Below are 9,215 nucleotides of genomic sequence, written 5' to 3' on the forward strand. Positions count from 1 at the left end.
TAGCCATTCCCTTCTCCAGGGAATCTGCCCGACCCAGGGATTGAACCAGGGTCTTGAACATTGCATGCAGATTCTTTACTGTCAGAGCCACCAGGGAAGCCCTCAGTTCAGTTCAGTCACTCAGTCGTGTCCAACTCTTTGCAACCCCATGAACTCTAGTACGCCAGGCTTCCCTGTCCATCACCAACCCCCAGAGCCTGTTCAAACTCAATGCCATAAAGTCGGTAATGCCATTCAACCATCTCATCCTCTGTCATCCCCTTCTCCTCCTACCCCCAACTGATGCTAAAACTGAAACTCCAATACCTTGGCCACCTCATGCGAAGAGGGAAGCCCTAGTATTGCTCAAAAATCTCCAAGCGTCCTACATGGGCTCATAAGCAAATCTGATCATCTGGTACTTCCCATTCTCTAGACAATATGTTCCGTTCTACTGGTCATGACTCTCCTACAAGCTTTTACCACTTCCTCTTGAAATCGGTACCTACGTGTCCACAGCAGCTGCCACCCCTCCCTTCTGGCACCGCTGGTGCCACCCCAAGCCTCATGGCCACTTCTGCCTCCTTTCAGAAACTGTTACTTCTTCCTATATCTCCCACCAGCCAGTGCCACCTCATATTTGAGTGCTGTTGAAATGTCAAAGCTGTTCAGGGCAGTGGCAGGTGGGGAAGACTGTCCTCTTCTTTCTGTGTTATACTTGATTAGAAAAACAAATGCCGTGCTGCCTTTTCTTCAAGGTCAAATGTAGTATTTTCACTCAACAGTGCTATTTGTTTTTACCCAGTGAGTCAGTCAGGGCAAGGTTACTGCCATTATCAACAATCTCAAAACTTCAGTGGTTTTCTAGAATTAGGTCATTTCTGCTCATGGCAAGGTCAAGATGAAGGTGGGGGTAATCAGCCCTGAGACTCTATTCCTCCGGGTCATTCAGGGAACCAGTTTCTTCTGCCTGGTGTTTCTTCCTCCGTAGGGCCTTCGAGTCCCCCACTGGATCATTTGTATCTTCTAATCATGCAGGAAGCTTTATGGGCCAGGACTGGAGGTGATATATATGACCTCTGCCCACATTTATTTAGCCAGAACTTAGAAACAAAATGGGCTTCCCTGGTGGCGCCAGATGCTAAAGAATCTTCCTGCAATGCAGGTTTGATCCCTGGGTTGGGAAGATCCCCTGGAGGAGGAAATGACAACCCACTCCAGTATTCTTGCCTGGAGATTCCCATGGACAGAGGAGCCTGGTGGGCTACAGTCAATGGAGTTGCAAAGTCAACACAACTGGGCGACTAACTAGATGCAAAAGAGGTTTGCCAGGAAGGTATGGGTGTAGGAAGGAAAGGAAACAGTTTGGTGAGCTTCGAGCCAGTCTCTGCAACCCTAGTCACCCCATATCTTTACAGGATACAGACCTGAGTCCTCAGTTTGGGGGAGGGTCTTCAGGCTCTGCTCTACTTAGAACCATTCTTCTTTTCTAGGGGCTAAAGCTTCGCTCTGGAACTAAGCTTGTTGTCCTGAGTTAGGACGTGCTGCTGCATCTAAGGACAAGCTCGCCTGGGAGGCTCAGCCTCTCCACAGACGACCATTCCTCCATCTGTCAGCAGGGCCAGGACCAGTCTGAACTCTCTGGCAGACACGCCTCAGGCTCAGAGTATTGTCCCAGATGCTACAGGGGCGCCAAAATGATTGAATCAGGGAGCAATAACTATGAGATCAAAAAATAAAAATAACATGGGCTTTCCTGATAGCTCTGTTGGTAAAGAATCCTCCTGCAATGCAGAAGACCCCAGTTCGATTCCTGGGTCAGGAAGATCCCCTGGAGAAGGTTTAGGCTACCCACTCCAGTATTCTGGCCTGAAGAATTCCATGGACTGTATAGTCCATGGGGCCGCAAAGAGTCAGACACAACTGAGCAAGTTTCACTTTCTTTCTTTCACTATAGCAAATAACAGTGATAGCACGGGCCCTATGTTGGTGGCACAGAGAATAAGAATCCACCTCCCAATGTAAAGGACACGGGTTCGATCCCTGGTCAGGGAAGATCCCACTTGCCAAGCAGCAACTAAGTCCAAGCTGCAACTACTGACTCTGAGCTCTAGAGCCCACACACCACAAGAAAGAGTAGCCTCCACTCTCCACAACTAGAGAAAAGCATGCCAGCAGTAACAAACACCTAGCATAACCAAAATTTTAAAAATAAGTTATTTTTTAAAACAGCTCACTCTCCCTCTAATGTTTAAGAAATGACAGCAGGGAGATGGAGAAAAGCAAAGGAAGTGCTCAGCAAAAATCTAGGGATGAGATGCAAATGCCAAGGACCCTATGATACCAGACTTGCATTTAGAGCAGGAAGTGTGAAAAGGGAAGGTACAAGTGGCATATTTACTTCTCATGACAGAGAACCTCACTCTCTGATCAGGAGTTGCATGGCTTATCACGAAGACAAACAGGTTTATGTTCCGAGTTTAGTTCAGTTCAGTCGCTGAGTCTCGTCTGACTCTTTGCGACCCCACGGACTGCAGCACTCCAGGTTTCCTTATCCATCACCAACGCCCAGAGCCTGCTCAGACTCCTGTCCATTGAGTCGGTGATGCCATCCAACCATCTCATCCTCTTCCGCTCTTTCGTCCCCTTCTCCTGCCTTCAATCTTTTCCAGCATCAGGGTCTTTTCCAATGAGTCAGTTCTTCACATCAGGTGGTCAAAGTATTGGAGCTTCAACTTCAGCATCAGTCTTTCTAATGAATATTCAGGACTGATTTCTTCTACAATTGACTAGTTAGATCTCCCTGCTGTTCAAAGAATTCTCAAAAAATCTTCTCCAACACCACAGTTCAAAAGCATCAATTCTTCGGCACTCACCTTTCTTCATGGTTCCACTCTCACACAGCCACATATGACTACGGGAAAAACCATAGCTTTGACTAGATGGACCTTTGTCGGCAAAGTAATGTCTCTGCTTTTTAATATGCTGTCTAGGTTGGTCATAGCTTTCTTCCAAGGAGCAAGTATCTTTTAATTTCATGGCTGCAATCACCATCTGCAGTGATTTTTCGAGACCAAAAAAATAAAGTCTCTCATTGTTTCCACTGTTTCCCCATCTATTTGCCATGAAGTGATGGGACTGGATGCCATGATCTTAGTTTTCTGAATGGTGAGCTTTAAGCCAACTTTTTCACTCTCCTCTTTCACTTTCATCAAGAGGTTCTTTAGTTTTTCTTCACTTTCTGCCATAAGGGTGGTGTCACCTGCATATCTGAGGTTATTGATATTTCTCCCAGCAATCTTGATTCCAGCTTGTGCTTCACCCAGCCGAGCATTTTGCATGATGTACTCTGCATAGAAGTTAAATAAGCAAGGTGACAACATACAGCCTTGACATACTCCTTTCCTATTTGGAACCAGTCTGTTGTTCCATGTCTAGTTCTAACTGTTGCTTCCTGACCTGCATACATGTTTCTCAAGAGGCAGGTCAGGTGGTCTGGTATTCCCATCTCTTTCAGAATTTTCTAGTTTATTGTGATCCACACAGTCAAAAGCTTTGTCATAGTCAATAAAGCAGAAATAGATGTTTTTCTGGAACTCTCTTGCTTTTTTGATGATACAGCAGATGTTGGCAATTTGATCTCTGGTTCCTCTGCTTTTTCTAAAACCAGTTTGAACATCTGGAAGTTCACAGTTCACGTATTGCTGAAGCCTGGCTTGGAGAATTTTGAGCATGACTTTACTAGCGTGTGAGATGAGTGCAATTGTGCGGTAGTTTGAGCATTCTTTAGCATTGCCTTTCTTTGGGATTGGAATGAAGACTGACCTTTTCCAGTCCTATGGCCACTGCTGAGTTTTCCAAATTTGCTGGCAAATTGAGTAGGTCATCATAGAACTGTTCAACTTCAGCTTCTTTGGCATTAGTGGTTAGGGCATAGGCTTGGATTACTGTGATACTGAATGGTTTGCCTTGGAAACGAACAGAGATCATTCTGTCTTTTTTAAGACTGCGCCAAAGTACTGCGTTTTGGACTCTTTTGTTGACTATGAGGGCTAATCTATTTCTTCTAAGGGATTCCTGCCCACAGCAGTAGATACAATGGTCATCTGAATTAATTTCACCCATCCCAGTCCATTTTGGTTCACTGATTCCTAAAATGTTCACTCTTGCCATCTCCTGTTTGACCACTTTCAATTTACCGTGATTCGTGGACCTAACATTCCAGGTTCCTATGCAATATTGGTCTTTACAGCATCGGACTTTACTTCCATCACCAGTCACATCAACAACTGGGAGTCGTTTTCGCTTTGACTCCATCTCTTCATTCTTTCTGGAGTAATTTCTCCACTCTTCTCCAGTAGCATATTGGGCACCTACCAACCTGGGGAGTTCATCTTTCAGTGTCATATCTTTTTGCCTTTTCATACTCTTCATGGGGTTCTCAAGGCAAGAATACTGAAGTGGTTTGCCATTCCCTTCTCAGTGGACCACGTTTTGTCAGAACTCTCCACCATGACTTGTCCATCTTGGGTGGCCCTACACAGAATGGCTCATAGTTTCACTGAGTTAGACAAGGCTGTGATCCAAGTGATCAGTTCGGTTAGTTTTCTGTAATTGTGGTTTCCATTCTGCCTGCCCTCTGATAGATAAGAATAAGAGGCTTGTGGAAGCTTCCAGATGGGAGGAATTGGCTGTGGGGGAATCTGCGTCTAGCTCTGATGGGCAGAGCCATGCTCAGTAAATCTTTAATTCAATTTTCTGTTGATGGATATTCCCAGAGCATCCCTTAATAAAACACAGGGGCTCAAGGTCATCCTACAATTTGTTCTTACTCTGATATGGAGAAGGAACGATATAACTCAGTAATCACTGGACACATGGTACTATGGTAAGTACTGGGGACAAAGAGGGGATTGTCTTCTCCTCTATTTGACTTCTAATTACTGGAATATTTCATTGCTCAATCCTGGGATCTTTCTTCTTGTCTCAGAAACTGTATGTCCGTTTCTTTACATCTATTATTCCCCATTTTATCTCCAACTAAATGTCTCCATAAAATTCCAAGCTTGTGTGGACCAACTGGCTACTTGAAATACGTATTTGGTAATGCAATAGATATCATAATTAACATGCTCAAAATAAAACTGTTGTTTCCCCACTCATCAAAAATAAATAAACATAAAAATAAAACAATAGGGCTCAGCCAGCTTAAACTCATATAGACTTCCAATTGGTAGAACTTTCTAGACTAGTCTAGCATAATCTAGACTATAAAATGCTTTCTGGGCCCTGAGATTTAAACAAAATCTTCTTAAGTCCCTGGCTGGCACATATGTTGAAGAGTGACAGCTGTAAAAAGGATAACCAACAAGGACCTACTGTATAGCACACTGAACTCTACTCAATATTCTGTAACAACCTAATCAGGAAAAGAATTTAAAAACAATAGATATATATATGTGTGTATAACTGAATGACTTTGTGATCATACCTGAAACTAACACATTGTTAGCCAACTGCTGTCCAATATAAAATAAAAAGTTTACAAAAAAAAAAAGACAGTAATTAAGGACAGATCCACCAGAATTGACGCTTTCGAACTGCAGTGCTGGAGAAGATTTTTGAGAGTCCCTTGAACTCCAAGGAAATCAAACCAGTCATTCCTAAAGGAAATCAACCCTGAATATTCATTGGAAGGACTGATGCTGAAGCTAAAGCTCCAATAGTCTGGCTCCTAGATGCAAAGAGCTGACTCATTGGAAAAGACCCTGATACTAGGAAAGACTGAGGGCAAGAGGATAAGGAGGAGACAGAGGATGAGATGGTTGGATGGCATCACTGACTCAATGGACATGAGTTTGAGCAAACCCTGGGAGATAGAGGAGGACAGGGAAGCCTGGCGTACTGCAGTCTATGGGGTCATAAAGAGTCGGACACGGCTGATCGACTAAATAAAAACAAAAATTTGAAAACTATTTGCTTCACTTATAGCATACTAGCCAAAGTAAAAACCCCTTCAAAATGGTACCTGATTCTTGATAGGTATTCAGTGTTGAAAATGGCTGATATTTGGCCAACATTTGTTCTAACTGGTTGGGAATTCCTAGCTGATTAGTCAGACATGTTCTCATTTGTCAGGACATGTACTGATTTGTTAATATTTATATTAGACTTTGGTTAAGTCTTTTTAGTTCTACACTTCCAGTTCACTGGTTGACTCCTGAGTAATGCTCTCAAAGTCAGCAAGTTAGGGTACTGCTGATTGTATAACTAACATACTAGAAGACTTCATTTTTCTTCCATTCTCAGATGATTTATCATAAGCAGCAGTGTTGTAATGATTTGAATATCTGTCTACCACAAAACGTTGAGTTATTTGAGAAAAGAAATGAGTTTTTTTTTTTCAACTTTTTTAGCCCTACACAATGCGAAGCACATTGTCCCAGCTGTCTGTTGGATAAACTGGAATTCATGAATGAATGACTATCACATTACTGAGAAGAATAAAGTCAATTTATAAAAAAAAACAATTTTTAATCAGGGGATACTTTTTATAAATGTTTTCTTCTTAAGCTCACATTCCTTGACTCCTGTAATCCAGATATTCTCAGATTCTTTCACTGCACCTCTTCGGATCAGTGCCATGTCCAAGCACCCGTCTTGTTTGACTTCAGGAAACCCAGTCCCACTGCACACGTAGCCCTCAAAAATGCTTATCCACTCCACACATGCCTCGTGACTGCCAACTGGCCCTCCAGTTAGGTGGACTCAGCCTTTCTAATAATCACCTTTGGTCATCTCTGCGTCTCCACGAGACATCACAACAGAGAATAAGCAACACTGATGCTTGCTATCAAGGGCCCTAGAGTCCACTGGTTATATCCTTCTCCAGGGCCATCCCTGACCAATTCTTTCCCCAGAGTAGGATATGAAGTAGTGAACAAATCAGCAAGACCCTTCCCTTCAAAGACCTAGCAATCTAATAGAGGAGACAGACATTAATCAAGTTATAAACAGTCTTATCACTTTGAATGGTGATAAACAGTATGACTGAAAGGAACCCAGGACCACAAATCAGTTACATAGGAAACACAGCTTACGTGGGGGATGCGGGCGAAGGAATGACTCTATGGGAACTTAAGACCTAGAGAATGGGTAAAAGTTGACTGTGCCCAGGTCAGAACAGAGCTTGGTCTTATGGAGGAAAGCAGCGGGACTGGAGGACAGTTGTGCAAAGAGCTGGTGGTAAGACGTAAGAGGTAACAGGAGCCAGATCACACAAATGACCTCAAGGCCTTGACCCTGAAAGACTTTTATCAATAAAAGTGGTATCATCTTGCTGTTGTTCAGCCACTCAGCTGTGTCTGACTCTTTGTGACCCCACGGACTGCAGTATACCCGGCTTTCCTGTCCTTCACCATCTCCAGGAGCTTGCTCAAACTCATGTCCATTGAATTGGTGATGCCATCCAACCATCTCATCCTCTGTTGCCCTCTTCTCCTCCTGCCCTCAATATTTCCCAGCATCAGGGTCTTTTCCAAAGAGTCGGCTCTTCACATCAGGTGACCAAATTATTGGAGCTTCAGCATTGATCCTTCCAATGAATATTCAGGGTTGACTTCCTTGAGGATTGACTGGTTTGATCTCCTTGCTGTCGAAGCAACTCTCAAGAGTCTTCTCCATCACCACAGTTCAAAGGTATCAGTTCTTCAGCGCTCAGCCTTTTTTATTGTCCAGATAACACCTAGTTGGCTCCTATGTGGAGAAAATAGACTAGAGGAAACCAGCAGTGGAGACCAGGCACAAATTCTGACTTTTTACCTGCTTTCCTGTTTTAGTAAGAAGGAAAATATGGACGCTTTTTATCTTTATTATGCAACCTGTTAACACTTAAAAAACTCACACTCCTTCTCCCAGGAGCCTGGCTGTAAATGCGAGTTATCTACTCCCACGCTGGCACATGCCTGCCACTCTAGCAGCCAGGCACCCACAGGACTGAACCATCTGAGGACTGAACCAAATCACATACAGACACCACAGCTCCCTGGATCTCTCTGCTCGAGTGATGCCCCGGCATCACTATCACCTTAGATAACAGCCCAACACACACGTATGGAAATAAACTCTTTCCTTCTATATTAATCTGCCACAAGCAAAAGTAAATGGCCATCACATGAGACATAGTATATAAAAAGTAATTTCTCCTTAACATACAATCACACTGAACACTAGCCATCATTCACGTGCTGCATGCTGTTGCTTTGGTCGTGTCCGACTCTATATGACCCTAGGGACTATAACCCACCAAGCTCCACTGTCTGTGTGATTCTTCAGGCAAGAATACTGGAGTGGGTTGCCATGCCCTCCTCCAGGGGATCTTCCCGGCCCAGGGACAGAACCCACGTCTCTTATGTCTCCTGTATTGGTGGGTTCTTTAACTAGTGCCACCTGGGAAGCCCCAGCCATTATTCACACTCCTATACAATTAACAGTTTCAGCTTTCCTTATTTGAAGCACATTGTAAATAATGTAGGTGTTAGTTGCTCAGTCATGTCGGATTCTTTGAGACCCCATGGACTGTAGCCTCCCAAGTTCCCTTTGTCCATGGAATTCTCCAGGCAAGGCTATTAGAGTGGGATGCCATTCCCTTCTCCAGGGGACCTTCCAGACCCAGGGATCCAACCTGGGTTTCCTGCATTACAGGCAGATTTGTTACTATCTGAGCCACCAGGGAAGTCTATATAATAAGGTAACTTCTGAATTACATTAAACCTAAAAATTATTTCTCAAGTATTTGTTATAAAAATTATTTTGTACATATTTTTCATCATCACCTTATTATTCCTTAAATATTTTATTATAATCTGTCTTTAATATAATCTGATAAAACCTGATTGCCATGTATAATACTTCTGGCCATTCTTCTGGGTTTGGCAACAAGCTTAGTTCATCAACCTGGGGTCTGTTATGGCATGGAACTCAATGTGATGCTTAATTCATTTCCAGGGTGTTATCTGAGGTTCTGAGAGGAAAAATGGCAGAGCCGAGAGAATGTAGGTAGTCATAGACTATGCAGAGGTTGTAAAACAAATGAATCTCCACCTTTGCAACCACAAATATTTTCATTCATTCTTTTTTCATTTTGGTTTCCTTCCAAGCACTTGTCCTTAAAGAGCTAAAGGCTCTGAGAAAATTTTCCAGAAACTATGTGTATAAAGCTGCCTTTTGTGTGTCCA

This window comes from Moschus berezovskii, chromosome 6 (genome assembly GCF_049115385.1).
Source record: "Moschus berezovskii isolate FMDL1 chromosome 6, NW_MosBer_1.0, whole genome shotgun sequence".
In the NCBI taxonomy this organism is placed as follows: Eukaryota; Metazoa; Chordata; class Mammalia; order Artiodactyla; family Moschidae; genus Moschus; species Moschus berezovskii.